General features: G+C 37.7%; 1 pseudogene; it reads left to right on the forward strand.

Annotated features, from left to right (window-relative positions):
- Nucleotides 1–778: 778 nt before the first annotated feature.
- On the forward strand, nt 779–13,664 carry LOC100430815 (large ribosomal subunit protein uL6 pseudogene; annotated as a pseudogene).
- Nucleotides 13,665–17,282: the final 3,618 nt, after the last annotated feature.

Consider the following 17,282-nt stretch of genomic DNA (forward strand, 5'->3'; position numbering starts at 1 on the left):
AATATGTAGCATATCCAGTATGTTTTGTGCTTCCAAAATTGCCTTTAAAGGTAGTTTAGAACAATTTTAGTATTTTCAGCCATATAAAAATTATGTTGGCTCGGTGCAGTAACTCATGCCTGTAATCCCAGCACTTTGGGAGGCCAAGGCAGGCGGATCACCTGAGGTCAGGAGTTCGACACTAGCCTGACCAACATGGAGAAACCCCATCTCTACTAAAAATACAAAATTAGCCGGGAATGGTGGCACATGCCTGTAATCCCAGCTACTTGGGAGGCTGAGGCAGGAGAATTGCTTGAACCCGGGAAGTGGAGGTTGCAGTGAGCCAAGATAGCACAGTCGCACTCCAGCCTGGGCAACAAGAGTGAAACTCCATCTCAAAAAAAAAAAAAAAAGTATTTTGTGTTCTGTTTTGCATATCATCGCAGACCAGCTTTGGCTGTAAAATAAAATGCTTTCACAATAATTTTTTATGGAAAGTAAATGCATAATTTCCAATTCTCAGATGATAGTTTATTTTGAATACATCCTGGTTCCTCCTTTTTGTGCAAAGCCTGTAGCGTGAACATCCTGGGATTTAATCAGCAAATGGTATTGGGGAATCAGCTTAGAAAAATAGCTCTCTGTAACATATCTGCTCCTTAGACTGACACTGTGTACTGCAAGGAAACATCAGACTTCAGAAGAAAAACAAAACAAAACAAAACAGGAAAGCTGCCAGGGAAAGAATGGCAACACTGGACAGTCTTTTGCAACATCTGTTGAGAGTAGACTGGTCATGGGCAGCCCGGATTACACTGATCAACTGGAGTGCCAGCTCCTGACCAAGGGGAAATTGGTTTCCAGATCTACTGGGCTGGTGCCGAAAAGAACACAGAAAATTCATGAAGTAGGAGAAAGCAAACAGTTTTGGATGTGCTTGGCAATAAATAACATCCTTGGGGAAACCTCAGCTTTCTTTTCCCTCCTCTGAGGATGCTCGTTTTGTGATCTATACTGAAACTGTTTTTCTTCATTTGTCTAAAACTTGAATTTTTTGAACAGATACACATACACACACTCATATTTCTACTGAGAACTCCAACTGGCACACGCTGCTTCATTTTTGAAGAATAAAAATAAGGAGCCCATTCTCTCAGGTACTTTACAATAGGTACATGTTGTCCACCGTAATAGCCTCTTTTGTTGCAATAACTCTTTCCTCTAATCCAATGACTTCTGTTTCCCTTGAATGCACGTGCCCTTGTTACCTAAAATGAAAGTTGACCCATCTTTTCTCTCCACCCATCAAAGTCATCGCACTGACTTACCATCTGCATTCAGACAGATTCTACTGGTGATTCTGGTGATGGTATTTTTGTTTATGAAACTAGAATCCAAAAGTGTCTCTAAATTATTCGTAGATGAGGTTTGACCAAAAATTGAATAAGCCAGGCTTGATTAAGGAATAAATTCAAATGTACATAGATGGTTTCTAATAAGAAACCTAGTGAGAAAGGAGAGAAACAGGTAATGCAAGAAAACTTCTGATGACATGCAACAACAGTAAGAACTCATTCAGTGTTCCAGTTCTATGATGTTTTGCTTACGTTTTCTCATTTGTCTTGAAGAATTGCCTACAAGAAAGGAATTGCTATGCTCATTTTCCTAGTTCAGGGATGTTATGTATTTTACATACAAGCAATTCACTCCTTAACTGTAAGTTTTCCTGACTCCAAGCTTCAGGCTTCTTAAGTATATTCTCTTTTTTTTTTTTTTTTTTTGAGACGGAGTCTCGCTGTGTCTCCCAGGCTGGAGTGCAGTGGCGTGATCTCCGCTCACTGCAAGCTCCGCCTCCCGGGTTCACGCCATTCTCCCGCCTCAGCCTCCCAAGTAGCTGAGACTACAGGCGCCCGCCACCACGCCCGGCTAGTTTTTTGTATTTTTAGTAGAGACGGGGTTTCACCATGTTAGCCAGGATAGTCTCAATCTCCTGACCTCGTGATCCACCCGCCTCGGCCTCCCAAAGTGCTGGGATTACAGGCTTGAGCCACCGCGCCGGGCCTCTTAAGTATATTCTACTGCGTACACAGAATGTTATCAAGCATTCATTCAATAAAACAGTATTGCATGCTTATTCTGTGCCAGACATTTTTCCAGCACTGTGGCCACAGCACTGGAAAGAAATTTAAAAGGACAAAATTGTGTCCTCATGGAGCTTATATTTTATTATCAAAGTTAGAAAGGCCCTAGAGGAAATCTAATCTAACCTAGCTAAGGTGGGGAACTGAACATGCAATTTTCTCCTAAACTGCGAAAGCACATTATGCAAGTGATTAGAGCATGGACTCTGAATCAGGCTTTATATCAGAGTCCTGCCATTCCCTAGTAGCAGTCTCGATTTATCCATCCATAAAATGAAGTTACTACAATAGTACCTGTCCTACAGGAGCATTTTTTTTTGAAGACTGAAAGAGAAAATTCACTGCTTAGTACAGTATCTTGCACAGCATTTAGCAAAAACTTGATAAAAGTTTACAATTATTGAATGTGATGATGAGGATGATAATATGGGAATCTAGACAATTATTGTAACAAAAGCACAACAGTTTAACTCAGAGAGAAGAAAAAGACCTAAGAAAACACAGACAATTGTTAAATTTAAAGCCCAGAACTCTTTTATAGAGGAAGTGCACCTATTCTCCAAATCGTTTTATTTATTTTGTTTTGTTTTGTTTTAAACGTGTTAAACTAAACTTCCAGTTAACCTGAAGAGTTTTCTTTTTTCTCTTTTTTTCCTTTTTGTTTTTTTGAGACGGAGTCTCGCACTCTTGCCCAGGCTGGAGTGCAGTGCAGTGGCACGATCTCGGCTCCCTGCAAGCTCTGCTTCCCGGATTCACTCTGTTCTCCTGCCTCAGCCTCCCGAGTAACCGGGACTACAGACGCCCGCCACCGCGCCCTGCTAATTTTTTGTATTTTTAGTAGAGACGGGGTTTCACCGTGTTAGCCAGGATGGTCTCGCTCTCCTGACCTTGTGATCTGCCCGCCTCAGCCTCCCAAAGTGCTGGGATTACAGGCATGAGCCACTGTGCCCGGCCAACCTGAAGAAAGTTTTCAAGGTTGGTGACCATAACTGCATATGAACCCCTTTTTTTGGCATCATATCTGCAAGTCGTTGACCAGGTTTGTCCCTTCTGGAGATGCACAGGGGTAATGTGGCGATAAGGTGCTAGTTTGCAGACCAGTAGGGCTAGAGAATTAGCATTTACCATAGAAAAGGGCGCTTTTCTTTGATCCATTCACAGCCCTTCTTCTTCTCCCCAAAGAAGGCAAATCATACCTACGAGAGTACAGGGCAGCCTGTCAGAGAGAAGCTAGATGGAAAAGAAGATATATAATTAATGCTTGAATTTGTGTTATGGTCTAAAGAAGGATTAGAATTTTGGCTCAACAGTTGGGCATGAGTATTCAGATTGCCGAGTTGGGGAATCATGTTCACATGGATGCACGTTGTTTATGAATTCCTAAACTTCAAAAGTTGGATTGGTTTAACACGCTCTGCTGACTGGTATACCTCATATATCCTGCCCATTGTCATTTAGATCAACACAATCTGGCGGCTTCTACACTTGTTAATTAATAAATTCTTAGGTGTTAGAAATGGGAGATTTTATGTCATTTATGTTACATCAGTGAGATATGGGCCAAGGACAAATTCACTTTCACTGTAGTTTGCTGAAATCCTTGTGCAAGGACACAAGGGCACCTCAAGCAAAGCACCTAACCTTCCTGTGTCTGAGTCTTCTCAGCTATGAAATGGAAATACTCATAGCTATCCAGATACTCTTGTGAAGCTGTATTAAAATAATGGATGTCAATATCCAGTTTGAATAAATGTTTCCAAACTTTCACAGAGAACTGATGGCGCAACTCACTTTCTCTTTGTATTGTAGTTTTTCTTTCTTTCTTTCTTTTTTAAAAATATATCTTATCTTCTCTGTCAGGACACAAGACATCAGTTTGAGGTTAGGTGTTCATTCCATTTGTACACCTTTTTTCATAATCCTTTGTATAGTCTTCAATTCTACTTCTTTCTTCAATAGAAATTTGAGTGGTTTCTATGCACCAGGCTCTGTGTAGCTGGAAATCTTGTTCTATTTTTTGTTCCATTTGCTTCCATATTTATTAGCTGCTTTAGGGTCATACCCAGGGTAGGAAAGTAGGTAATTAACAGGACAAGAGAAGTCTTAGATGGTTGATATTTTTTAAAATCAAAGTTTATTTTAAACTAGTTTTAGACTTATAGAAAAGTTGCAAAGACAATACAGAGAGTTCTCATGTCCCCCTCAACTTGTTCTCTCCAATATTAATATCTTACATTAATCATGCATTTGTTACAATTAATAAACCAACACTGTTACATCGCTGTCAATGAAATTTTACACATTATTCAGATTTCAAAGTTGTCCCACTAATGTTTATATTTGTTTTTGTTTTTGTTGTTGTTGTGTTCTAGGTTCACAACCAAGACACTATGTACATTTGGTTGTCATGTCTTCTTAATCTCCTCCGGTCTGTGAAAATTGTTCAGTCTTTCCTCATTATTCATAACTTTCACAATTTTAAGGAGTACTGGTCAGGTATTTTGTACAATTTCTCTCAACTTGAGTTCATCTAATATGTTTCTCATGTTTAGACTAGAGTTATGGATTTCTGAGAAGATCACAAAAGTGTCCTTGTTATATCCTTTCAGAGTACCTGCCGTGAACATGTGAACATGACCTATGTTTGGTGATGTTAACCTTGATTAGATGATGAGGGTGATGTTTACCGGATTCTGCACTACAAAGTTGCTTTTTCCCGCTTCCATACTCTATTTTTGGAAGAAAATCACTCTGTCCAATCTACACTCAAAGAAGAGAGTGGAGAACTAAACTTCACATAAATTATTTGAAATTCTTCTGTAGGGAGATTTGTCTCTTCTCACCTCTATCTATTATCTATTAATTTATTTATATAAGCATAGACTCATGTATATTTATGTTATACTTTGTGTTATAATTCACTACTACATTTGTTATTTATTTTGTTGCTCAATTGTTCTACCTCTGGCCATTGGGAGCTTTTTCAGGTCAGAACTTGTATCCCTTGACAATCCCCTAACATTTTGATTTTTGAGCACTTCCTTACTTTTAGAAATTACTAGATGCTCCAGGCTCATCTTGTATTTTTCCTGGCCAGCCCTAACAATCAGCCATTTCTTCAAGGAGCTCTGCTTCCTTTTATTGAATAGTAATATTAGAAACCAGAATCTGGGCACTTATCATGCTTGTTACAACTGAGGTGTCATAGATTCTAGGACTCTCAGAGGCTGATATAGTTTCAATTCAGCATAGAGTCCTCTGCACAATGGAAGCTCAAGAGCTGACTCTCTTCTCTTGGAACATGCTTTTGGGTCCATCAGAAGTTCCTCCACTGGAGTCATCCAACTACTGTTACCTCATTGGCAATAGGGACTATTGATAATTTTTTAAAATGTGGCATAATAATTGAAGCTGTGTTTTAGTAAAAATTATTTGCATAGCAACTTGGGCGATGAAATGGATGAGAAAAGAGACACAAGATGAAAAGGTCAGATAGGAAATTAATGTACTAGACTTGGGTTATCTTTAAAAATCTATGCAAAGGTGATTACTGTAAAAGTAAAAAGGAGGGAGGCAGATATAGCAAACATCTATTAAAAATCTTGATGGTCTGGGTGTTTTCAGACACTTCCTGCCATGGTTATACATTTTAAGGATTTTTCTGAAACCCAATTCTGTTGTTACTGCAACATATAAGTTGGGACAGCTTCTAACCCCCATCTGACACTCAGGCCATTTACAATGGGGGAGTCATAGAGTGGTTCCTGCAGTCTGCAGCTCTTGGGCCCCAAGTCTTAAGACTGGGTTATACATAGCTTCTGCATTGCGTTAACATATGATATTTTGCTACTCCAGAAAGTTTATGAATTCAGGCAGGAGGTATGATTAGACGTATAGTAGATGCACCTGACAGCAGTAACTTAACCTAAGCATATCCTGAGGATGATCTTGTATGGTAGATGCATCTGAGAGCAATAACTTACCTTAAGCATATCCTGTATGCCAGATACACCTGACAGTAATAGCTTAACTTAAGAAATGAGGGTTGCCACATTGAAGTTGTTATGGGAGGGCAGTAAGTAAAAGTGCTATATAAACAGCATACTTTTTACAAGCTGTTGCAATTCTCCTGTCCAGCCCACTGCCACTGGATTACCCTGGTGAGTAAGTATCCACAAATAAACCTCTGTTTAATTCACTGGCTCCAGATCTCCTCTTTGGCCTCTTGAACCTGGTGTCATCCCTACTGAAGGTAAAAAGGTAAAAGGTAAAAAGGACCCAGTATGACATGACATCAAATGCTCTTTTCAAATAACTCTTGAGCACTCATTTCCCATTTTCCCATTTCTTGTATTTTCTAAGAGGAGGGTTGGGAAATAGTACTGAAATAAAACATTTATGGATCTTGTGAGGAGGAGAATGTGCCATTTAAGGACTTTTGGGTCTTAGCCCAAAGCAGTGTACATAAAGTTCCTGATGAATATGGAGGGCTTTGAATGCTTATGTCAGGAGTTTGCATTTAATTCTTCAAGACTTCTTTGTTACATCAAATGCCTGGAGCAGCAACAGCTGCATCACCTAAGAGTTTGCTGTGAAATTAAGAGTTATCAGGCCCCATCTACTGAATAAGAATCTACATTTTAATAAGATCCCCCAAACCATCCATATACACATTAAAGTTTGAGATACAATAATATAGACCAATGGCCCACTAAGTTGACTACACTTGGGAATCATTTGGGAAGCTTTATAAATTACTGGCAGTGGGATATATCCCCAGAAATTCTGATTTAATTGATATTGTGTGATATGAGCATTTGGATTTTTAAAACTTCCCAATATTCAACATATTTTGAGAACTACTATTCTCAGCCAATGGCTCCTAACTCTAATTGAACATTAGAATCATTTGAGATATTTAAATTCAACAACAACAAAAAAAGATGTTTGGATCCTAGCATCCACGAGTCTTAGTTAATTTTGGGTGCTGTTTCTAATTCTTTTTTATAATTTCCCATGTAATTCTAATTTGCTGCAAGCATTGAGAACCTTTACTTTTAGGCCTCTGGAAGATACACCTGGAAGCTATTTTTCCAAAAGTGGAATAGAGGCCTGGAAGAAATTAAGTGACTTCTTGAAAGCAAACTAGAGTCGAGAACTTCTAGATTGCTGCTCTAACTACAAGATACTCTTCAGTTCCCATCTTCAAGACGAATAGCACAACATTGTGCAAGTTATAAGCATTACCATTCCTCATACAAGGTTTTTATTGCTTGTTCAACTCCACTGGGTATTGTGAATTCTGTGACATTTGCAAATTCAAAAAGCACCATATTATCTATACATTTCACATTGCTTGTTGAAAGCAAATATTACTCACTGTATTGTACAACTCCCTCATCTCTGCACATTACATTTTAAGAATCCACTAACAGATTTCTTCCCTCTACTCCAGAGCACTACCAATGCATCTCTGCAAGCTTGACTTCTCCTCTTGCCTGAAGAGACTTGGAGACTAAACAGTCTTTTCTCAAGTCTTTGCAATCGGCCTGTATTCTCCGTATAAACACTAGTTTCAGCCTTTATTTTTAGAGTTTTATAATACACTCTGATAAATGCTTTCCTCCTAAGGGCTTGTCAGGAGCAAGGGTGATTGATAAACTGTTTCAAAGGAAAGAGAAAAACGTTCTGTCTAATATCTGCCATTGTGGCAGATTACATAAATAATGTCCTAAAGCTAATTGGTACTAAATGGATTTTGTATTTTAAATGCTTGCTTCAGCCAGCCAGGTATGAATTACATTTCTTTATCAAAATCATTATGAGGGCCGCCTTGACTTGTAAAATCTAGCACATAAATACAGAACACTGAATGGTGCTAGTTGTGTGTACTTGCATTATTAGGGCATCGTTTACTTTGAAAGCTCGTTAATCATCACTACATGTGAAAAGGCCTGCCATAGAAAAATAAAATATTTGTCCTTGGTCATCAGCATGTCTACTTGGAGAGGTGTTGCTTTCTCAGTGTCAGGCGACTGGGGCTTCAGCTCTTCACTCCTTGTTTGCCTAGAATTCTAGGGACAGGATTCTTTTCAGCAGAGTTTTCTGATGTATGTCAACCAGAGTACTTTTAGGTGGTACATGAGTGAATATTTTGATTTTGGCAATTGCAACATTTGTTTGTCTTTGCATTAAGCCTGCTGATATATTTTACTTCCTACTTTGCCTGCCTCCAGGAGCTCAGAACCAGGAAAAACTAAAATAGATCAGAAGAAGGAGTGAAAAAGAAAGGAGCCAATGGAAGCATAAAGAGGAGGGATCTAATGTTAAAAAAGAGGTATTAATAAGTGCAGAAAAGTGTGTGTGGTGTGTGTGTGCGCATGCGTTTGTATGTGTGTGTCTAGAAGCTTCTTCTGAACTTTCTTCAATGGAAAGGTCCATCTCGCCTGACCACAGGAACAGCAGCTAGAGAGCTCTGCTCCCACTCCAGTGAGATGAGAACTTTACTCCTCTCTTAAGGGCTGAGTGAGATGGAACTTTAGAAAGCTCAGTGAAAAGAGTGACAGGCAACAATAAAGAAAGGTTTGGAAATTGTAGTGCAAGCAGTAATACTTGACTACAGGAGTTTTAGAAAAATTAAAGGTCCAAAGCTATGCAGCTCTGCAGGTATGTACACTAAACCTTTATGATAAAACAGCCATAGATACATTGCAGAAAGCCCTGAATTAGGAATTAATGACCACAGATACATTCCCCTGCTGCGTGCTTAAGTCACTATGACTGAGGAAAATCTCTTCTCTTCTGAGCCTCAATTTCCTCTTCTGTAAAATACAACAGTGAGATTTAAAAAAATACGTTTCATTGTTATTTTGCAAAAGAATAAATCCAGTATGATAGTTTGTTGTTATTGTCGTATTTTTTTAAGTTGAATTTATGCCGTGAACTTCTATTTATGGCAAATGAAATAATTACTTTTCAACTTATAATCATGATACAATGTTTTGCTTTAGGTAAGTTTATTTAAATTAAAAAAATTTTACTTGAAGAAAACATAGTTAATACTTAAAGTAAGAATGGATGCTTTCATAAGGTTTATTCTGTGTCAGACACTGTTCTAAGGGCTTTATGTACATTAACTCATTTGATCCTTAAAATATGCAGAAAACATTATATTCGTTTTTTCCCAAATAAAGAGACTGAGACATAAGAGGTTAAGTATCTTGCATAATTCATGAGTAAAGGATGTCAGAGACTGAATCCAGATTCTCTGGCTCCGTAGTCAATGTGCTGTACAGTTAATCACTCCACATATTGCAGCATACATAGCAATACAGGAAGGGAGAATATGGCAAGAATATGAAGGATGCTACTCAAAAGACACTGCCCTAAGTTTTTGTTGGAATTACAGATTTGTTTCTTACTTAAATGTTAAGGTGGCTGCTCAAAAAATGATGTCATAGGTGAACAAATGAATGAATTTGTTTTCTGTATCACAACCAGTGATATCTCTCTAAACCTCAAATTATATCATTTAATTCTTCTGCTTAAACTCCTTTAGTGACTTCCTATGAAGGTCGTCAGATTAAATAAATAAAAACACAGAATACCCAGTTATTTTGATTTCAAATAAACAATGATTTTTTAATCATATCTTTTTAGTGATAAGATATGTTTATACTAAAAATTATTTGTTGTTTATTTGAAATTCAAATTTGCTGGGCCTTCTACATTTTATCTGGCAACCTTGCTCTCAATTGCCCTCAGAATAATGTCCAAATTATTTAATTTTCTTTGGAGTTTGTGATGTCCTTGTAGCTTATTTCTTCAACTGCTTTTTACCCCATTCCCCACTTAGACTTTATGTTCTAGACACACCTGAATATTTGCAGTTCCCTGAATGAATATTTTTCTCTAAACTTCTGGCCTTTTCACAGGATATTCTCTTATTCTTACTATTCTTCACCTAACTTTTTTGTCAGATCAGATTAGAAGTTGCTCCTCCAAAATGTAGGTTAGGAGCAACCATGCCTTGCTCTTCTCCAAGCAGAGTTCTCATTACACTGTCTAGTAATTGTCAGATAAACAATTGTAATTGTTTATCTCTCTCTAGACTTCAGGCTCTTTGAAGGTAGCGGAATATCCATGTTGCTTAGTGTTGCATCCTTTTGTCTGCCTGGCACATAATAGCATCTGAAGCAATATTTGTTGAATGAAATGATCTCACAAGTGTAATTATGGAGAAAGTTAGAGTCTCCTTGCCCACTTTGTTTATTCAGAAAACAAGGAGCCAACAAAGTATACGTAATAAAGAGACTATTGGTGCATATGTGTATTCTGCATGTTTTACCCATGTCAGATCCATTTTTTACATGAATATATTTAACATTAATACAAAGTTTTAAAATTTTGTTTTTCAGGTGTAGAGTATACATGATTGGCTCCTTTCAGCAGCAGTGTCTGTGTGGTTCAAACCAATGGTATAAAAAATTATGGCTTTAATCATTCTGATAAATCATTGTAACTTTACAGCTTATTTATCAATTTCTACAGAATTTAGTATCAAGATGTAGTTTACCCAACTGATTCTATGTTTGCTTACTGGCAACCTTTATATAGTCTGAATGTATAAGACAATGATGAACACCACATAAAATCCAGACTGTATAGTACTAGTGCTGAGCAATTCAAGGCCTCTCAGGGATGTTCCTAGCAAATCTTCTTCTAGAACTTAGACTGATCAGTAGGCAATCATTAAGGTAGCCATTTTTCACAGAGGACTACTGTACAGTCATTTGTGATTGTGCTGTGCTAATGTGGATCTGGCACCTTCATCATGCAGCTCACTGAATATGAACTTGCAAATTGTTCTGCTGTATCAAGGTCAAGTTTCACCCAAATCAACACCAACATTTTCCATGAATTTAGAAAATGACAACTGGGCAGCCATGCTTGACTCTGGAGGCGGGGCTCAGATACCAGGCCAAATAGAGAATGAGCTAAAACAGGTCCAGTGTGGGAAACAGCTTTCCATAAGACACACCCCACCAGCGTGCCACGTTAATTTACCATTGTCATGGCAACACTTGGAAATTGCTGCCTTCTTCCATGATAACGACCAAATGACTTGAAGTTGCCACTTTTTTGCTAGGAATTTCTGCATATAATTTAAAGTAGGTATAAATATGCATGCAGACATGCCTTTGAGCTCCACTCTGGGCACATTGCCTACAGGGTAGTCCTGCTCTGCAAGGAGCAGTACCTCTGCTGGCTGCTGTACACTGCAGCTTCAATAAAAGTTGCTGTGTAACACCACCAGTTCACCCTTGAATTCTTTCCTGGGCAAAGCCAAGAACCCCTGGGCAGAGCCAAAAACCATCCCAGGCTAAGCCTCAATTTTGGCTCTTGCTTGTCCTGCATAACTACCAGTTCCTTTCTGGATGATAAAGCTGGCTTCAAATAGAGAGCATAGAATTTTGAGTCAAACATCACTCTGAAGACTTTCTGGTTTTGTTAGTCTTTGAGCCTCCATCACCTTCTTTGTAAAATGGAACTAATAATATGAATTTTTGGAAAAGAATTTCTTTAGGTTTCTAACCTTTTAAAAATATTTTAAGCTCAGCCAATTTCATCAGAAAATGCTGTTTGTCTGCCTGTGTTTTTTGTATGTGTACTGCCTGCCCACTTTTCTCTGCCTCTCTTTTATCTGCTTGGAAGTATATACACACACACACACACACCCCTGGGAAATTGGAATGGAAACACCTCTGGTATCCATGGAGCAAGTACTGGCTCAAACCATCCATAGGTTAACTGAATATTAGCGAAGCCAACCTCCTCTGTACTGATTTGACATTACTCCACTTTAGGATGTCTAAATATCAGAAAGTCTAGTGAGACAGATCACCTTATTTCTAATTGTTATCCCAAGTGATATCAAATGAACTTGATGAGGATCTTGATGAAGAGCTGATGGGAATGTAACCACTATCTTTCTATATCTTCATATTTCTCAACTATAAAGTTCTAACCTAAAGAGTGTTACGCATGTCTATTTCTTGAAGCCTTAAAAAACATGCTGAAAATACAAGTGTCTAAAATTTTATTGCCAGAACCAACAACTGGGAAAATATATATGACTAATAATGTTTATAGTAATTTGTTTCTAATAATGAAAATTTCAAAATAACAGAAATATCAAAAACTGGCAGAAATTAGTGGCTATACTTTACAAATTTTATGATTGAGCAGGGCCATCAGAATCTTGCTCTAATAAAGCTATATGCTGGGAAGCCCCTGGCTTCACCTGGCTACACTGAAGACTGAGTGGATTAACAGCTTGAGATGTACCTGAAGTCCATTCATGGCACGCTGACTGGAAAGGTCTAAACTAAAGCATTTGCTTACAATGGGATATTTCAGTCGGCAAAAATCGTCATATAAATCTAAATGAAAAGATTTCTACAGCAGATTGCATGGGAAAAAAGGTGACAGTTAATTATACATAGTTTACACAATTTTTGCCTATGGGCATACCTGAAGAGCTGTCTGGAGAGAGTCAGCAATATCATATTATGAAGTGATAGGATTCTGTGTTCTAATATGTGTGTGTGTGTGTGTGTGTGTGTGTGTATAAAATATAAAAATTTTTACCAGTGTTTGCCACATCTACTGTGAGAATGAAGACCATTCTTGGCAGACTGTTGATATTTCAGAAAATGTCAACATCACTCTGAAGGGATGCATAGTTTTTGTGAAGGGCCCCAGAGGAAACCTGCAGAGGGACTTCAGTCACATCAGTGTAGAACTTAGTCTCCTTGGAAAGGGAAAGAAGAGGCTCAAGGTTGACAGAAGGGGGGAAATAGAAAGAAAGTGGCTACTGTTTGCACTATTCGTAGTAACGTACAGAACATGATCAAAGGTGTTACACTGGACTTCCATTACAATATGAGGTCTGTGGATGCTCACTTCCCCATCCATGTCATTATCCCTGAGATTAGGTCTCGTGTTGAAATCAGACATTCCTTGGATAAGGCCAGATGAGGTGGCTCATGCCTGTAATCCCAGCACTTTGGGACACTGAAGTGGAGGATTGCCTGAGGTCAGGAGTTTGAGACCAGCCTGGCCAACATGGTGAAACCCGTCTCCACTAAAACTACAAAAAATTAGCCAGACATGCTGACAGGTGTCTGTAAACCCAGCTACTTGAGAGACTGAGGCAGGAGAATCACTTGAACCCTGGAGGCTGAGGTTGCAGTGAGCCGAGATCACGCCATTGCACTCCAGCCTGGGCAACAAGAGTGAAACTCCATCTCAAATATATATATATATAATCTCCACAGGGTTCAGATGAGGCCAGGTGTTGCTTGTTCAGTATCTCAAGTCCTGAAAGATGACTTAGTCCTGGAAGGAAATGACATTGAACTTGCTTCAAATTCAACTGCTTTGATTCAGTAAGCCACAACAGCTAAAAACAAGAGTATCAGAAAAAATTTTGATGGCATCTATGTCTCTGTAAAAGGGACAGTTCAGCAAGCTGAATAAGTTGTAACAGTTGTCTGGTTACATAAACAAGATGCCAGATGATTCCAAAGAACTAATTGTGATAGTTAAATGATCCAATAAAAGACCTGTTGATTTGGAAAAAAAATACCATTATCAAGTATACTTTTCTCAAAATAATAACCCTATACAACAGAAGAGGGGTCTCACCTACTGTTGTTGGTCTTCAGTCTATCCTCCTCCACCCTATTTATTTCCCATCAGGTGATGGCCTTGCACTTTGGAAGATCAACTTCACTTTTCTGGGGATGTTTCATGATTAGTTCAACTGAACCTTGTTAATTCCATTTCTTTTTATCAGTGATTGATACAAGCAACTCTGTCTAAGGTAATAAGAACATGTCAATTTTTAGTTCACAAGAACTAGTTTAAGACTGGGGATCTGACTCAGTTTGAAACAATGAGATGGAATTAAAGTTTATTAGTGGTTTCTGGAAAAGTTTTCTTGTTTTTAAAACAGAGACTCAAGGAAGAGATTATCTCTTTTTTCTCTGTTTTTTTTTTTTTCCAGTTGCAGATGTGCCACTTTGCCTGAGCATTGGATCTAACTAAGAGAATTAAAAAGAAATACAGTCAGAGTTCCAAATTAAGTACTCCAGTCTTAGTTTACTGTTACCTGAACAAATACTTTTCCTTATAGCTTAATGCTATTTGATTTCATTTCTGTTGAATGCATTTTAATAGGTTCATCTACTTGATTGGTGGCAAGAATAGAGTTATCCCACCTCCAGGCAGGCATGTCAAAGAGATATTTTTTAAGGTATGGTGATGTATATAATGTTTAACATATATACATTAAAGAAACAAACAAAAAACTCACAAGTTGTTCATCTCAGCATTGTGGAAATGTGCAAGCCATATACATAATTTTAAAATTTCTAGTTGCCACATTTTAAAAAGTAAATATAAACAGGTAAAATTAATTTAAATAATATGTTTTATTTAACTGTAATATATGAAAATCGTTTAAATATTTAATCAATACAAAATTATTAATGATCTATTGCATTTTGGGGAGCAGTAAGCATTTGATGTCTGATGTGCATTTTATATTCAGGGCACATCTCCATTTGGGTAGCTGCAGTTTGAGTGCTCAGTAGCCACAGGTGGCTAGCGTTATTAAACACCATAGGTCTATTTCCATGCTAGTATTTTCTACATGCCAGAAACATCAGCAAGATTGGGAGCTTGTTAGAAATACAATTTTAGTCCCCACCCCAGACTTAGTGAAACAGAATCTGAATTTTTATTTATTTAGTTTTATTTACTTACTTACTTACTTACTTACTTATTTTGAGATGAGTCTCGCTCTGTCGCCCAGGCTGGAGTGCAGTGGCGCGATCTCGGCTCACTGCAAGCTCCGCCTCCCGGGTTCACGCCATTCTCCTGCCTCAGCCTTCCGAGTAGCTGGGACTACAGGCGCCCGCCACCACGTCCGGCTAATTTTTTGTATTTTTAGTAGAGACGGGGTTTCACCGTGTTAGCCAGGATGGTCTCAATCTCCTGACCTCGTGATCCGCCCACCTCAGCCTCCCGAAGTGCTGGGGTTACAGGCATGAGCCACCACGCCTGGCCAGAATCTGCATTTTAACAAGATTATCAGGTGATTTACTTTTATGTTAAAGTTTGAGTAAGTATTATTATTGTTGTTGTTTCTGTTTTCACTGTTATTTAGTTATTAACAGAAATGAACCACTTGTAGCACATTTTATGACTGAGCTATGGCAAACTGGGAGTACAGTCAAGGTATGTTGCAGACAAATACCTGAATGCAGACCTGATCAGGGCTGGCATAGATTCTTCAGACTGCCTAGGCCTTATGCTAGTTCTGAAATGAATGGTGTAAGCCTAATAGTAACAGAAAAGATTGGTTGTAAGCCCCATGTGAATGGCACAGCTGTAATGTGTTGATGCATTCCTAATCAACAGATTTATTTATACAGCCTTGTTTTGCATGAGAAATATCTGATATGGGATTGTTGGTAAAATATTTACAGTTCTTCAAGTTTTCTTTTGGAGAGATGGGCCGGAAATTGAATGGAACAATGTGAGGTCGTCATTAGACCCTTATCATGTGCCAGGTTTCTGTGCATTTGTTTTGGTTTGATTTCTATCTGCTTTGCATTCTTCCTCATGATAAATGGTACCAAATCATTAGTTAATAATTCCCCATTCAGTGGAAGGGAGAGACCAAAGGATTTTCAGAGATAACACAACTGGTCTTGAATTCCACAGTGGGCATAAACCTTGGTGCATTTCTCTCCTGTATAGTTATTTTTTCTATTCATCTCAAACCTCATCCAAACAGATAATAAACCACTTCCTGAACAGATGCGCCACTTATTTGTATAGTTCTGTAATGATAATGAAGAAAATTTAATCTGGAGTGTCTGTAGAAGATGAACTAAAGCCAGATTGGTAGGAATAATAAAGGCTCTATTGGAATGTTGGGTCCCACATGAAAAGCCAATCATTAAGTACTTGACAATGCTGTCTTTGATATAGTCTAATAGTGTATAGAAACAACCACCTCTCGGGTACTGGACTCCTCATGCAGCTACTGTTTCTACAGATATAAACATTCTAAATTGTTTAGAGCATAAGGGAGCATAAAGGATAATTTTTTTTTTTTTTTTTTTTTTTTGCAGCTGGAAGCAACATCTGATGTTGCAAAACGCTGCAAATATGTTGGAGGGATTGCTTTATTCAGACAAATGTAAAATGAAGTAAAAAACATGTGTAGCTTAACATTTTTGTTGAAAAGAATCAACAAATTGAGACCAATTTCCTTCAAAAAACTATGCAAAATTATCTTTTGGGGAATAATGATTTGCTTGAAATCTGCTGTACACTTGACCTTAGTTTTATACATGATGTGTAGTTGTTCTTGGCATACAGAAATATGTGGTCTCTGCAGTTGAGAGGCAGTAGTATGTTCAATAAACTCCAAAAGAGATTTGTCATAAGGATTGTTTGATTTTCTCATTTCTTATATAATTCAGTGCAATAAAACAGCAATAACAATAACAACACCTATATAAACTCTTAGAATTTGGGTTTGTCCCATATCCTCAATGTGTCCCCCATTTTCAACACAATTACTTTTTCTTTTGGTGTTTTTGTGTCTTTGTTTTGGAAACGTGGATAAGAATAACAATTTGCTTTGTGAATCTATTGACTTACTATCTATTTTTAATTTATAAGTTGTATTATAAGGAACTTCAATATACCATTTTAATAATGAAAAAATCATTCAGACAGAAAATTAATAAAAAATTGGATTTGAATGTCACTTATCAATAAAAAAGACCTAAAAGACATTTATAGAACATCTTCCCCCAAGGAAACAGAATACACATTCTTCCCAAGCATTCAGTGAATATTCTCCAGGATAGATCATATGTTAGGCCAGAATACAAGTCTTAGGAAATTTAACAAAATGGAAATCATATCAAGTACCTTTTCCAACTACAATGGCATATAATCAGAAATCAGTAACAGGAGGAATTTTAGAAAATTCACAAATATAAGGAAATTAAACAGTATGCTTTCAAACATTCAATAGATAAATGGAGAAATTAAAAGGAAAATTTAAAAATT

Source organism: Macaca mulatta, chromosome 6 (genome assembly GCF_049350105.2).
Source record: "Macaca mulatta isolate MMU2019108-1 chromosome 6, T2T-MMU8v2.0, whole genome shotgun sequence".
Classification (NCBI taxonomy): domain Eukaryota; kingdom Metazoa; phylum Chordata; class Mammalia; order Primates; family Cercopithecidae; genus Macaca; species Macaca mulatta.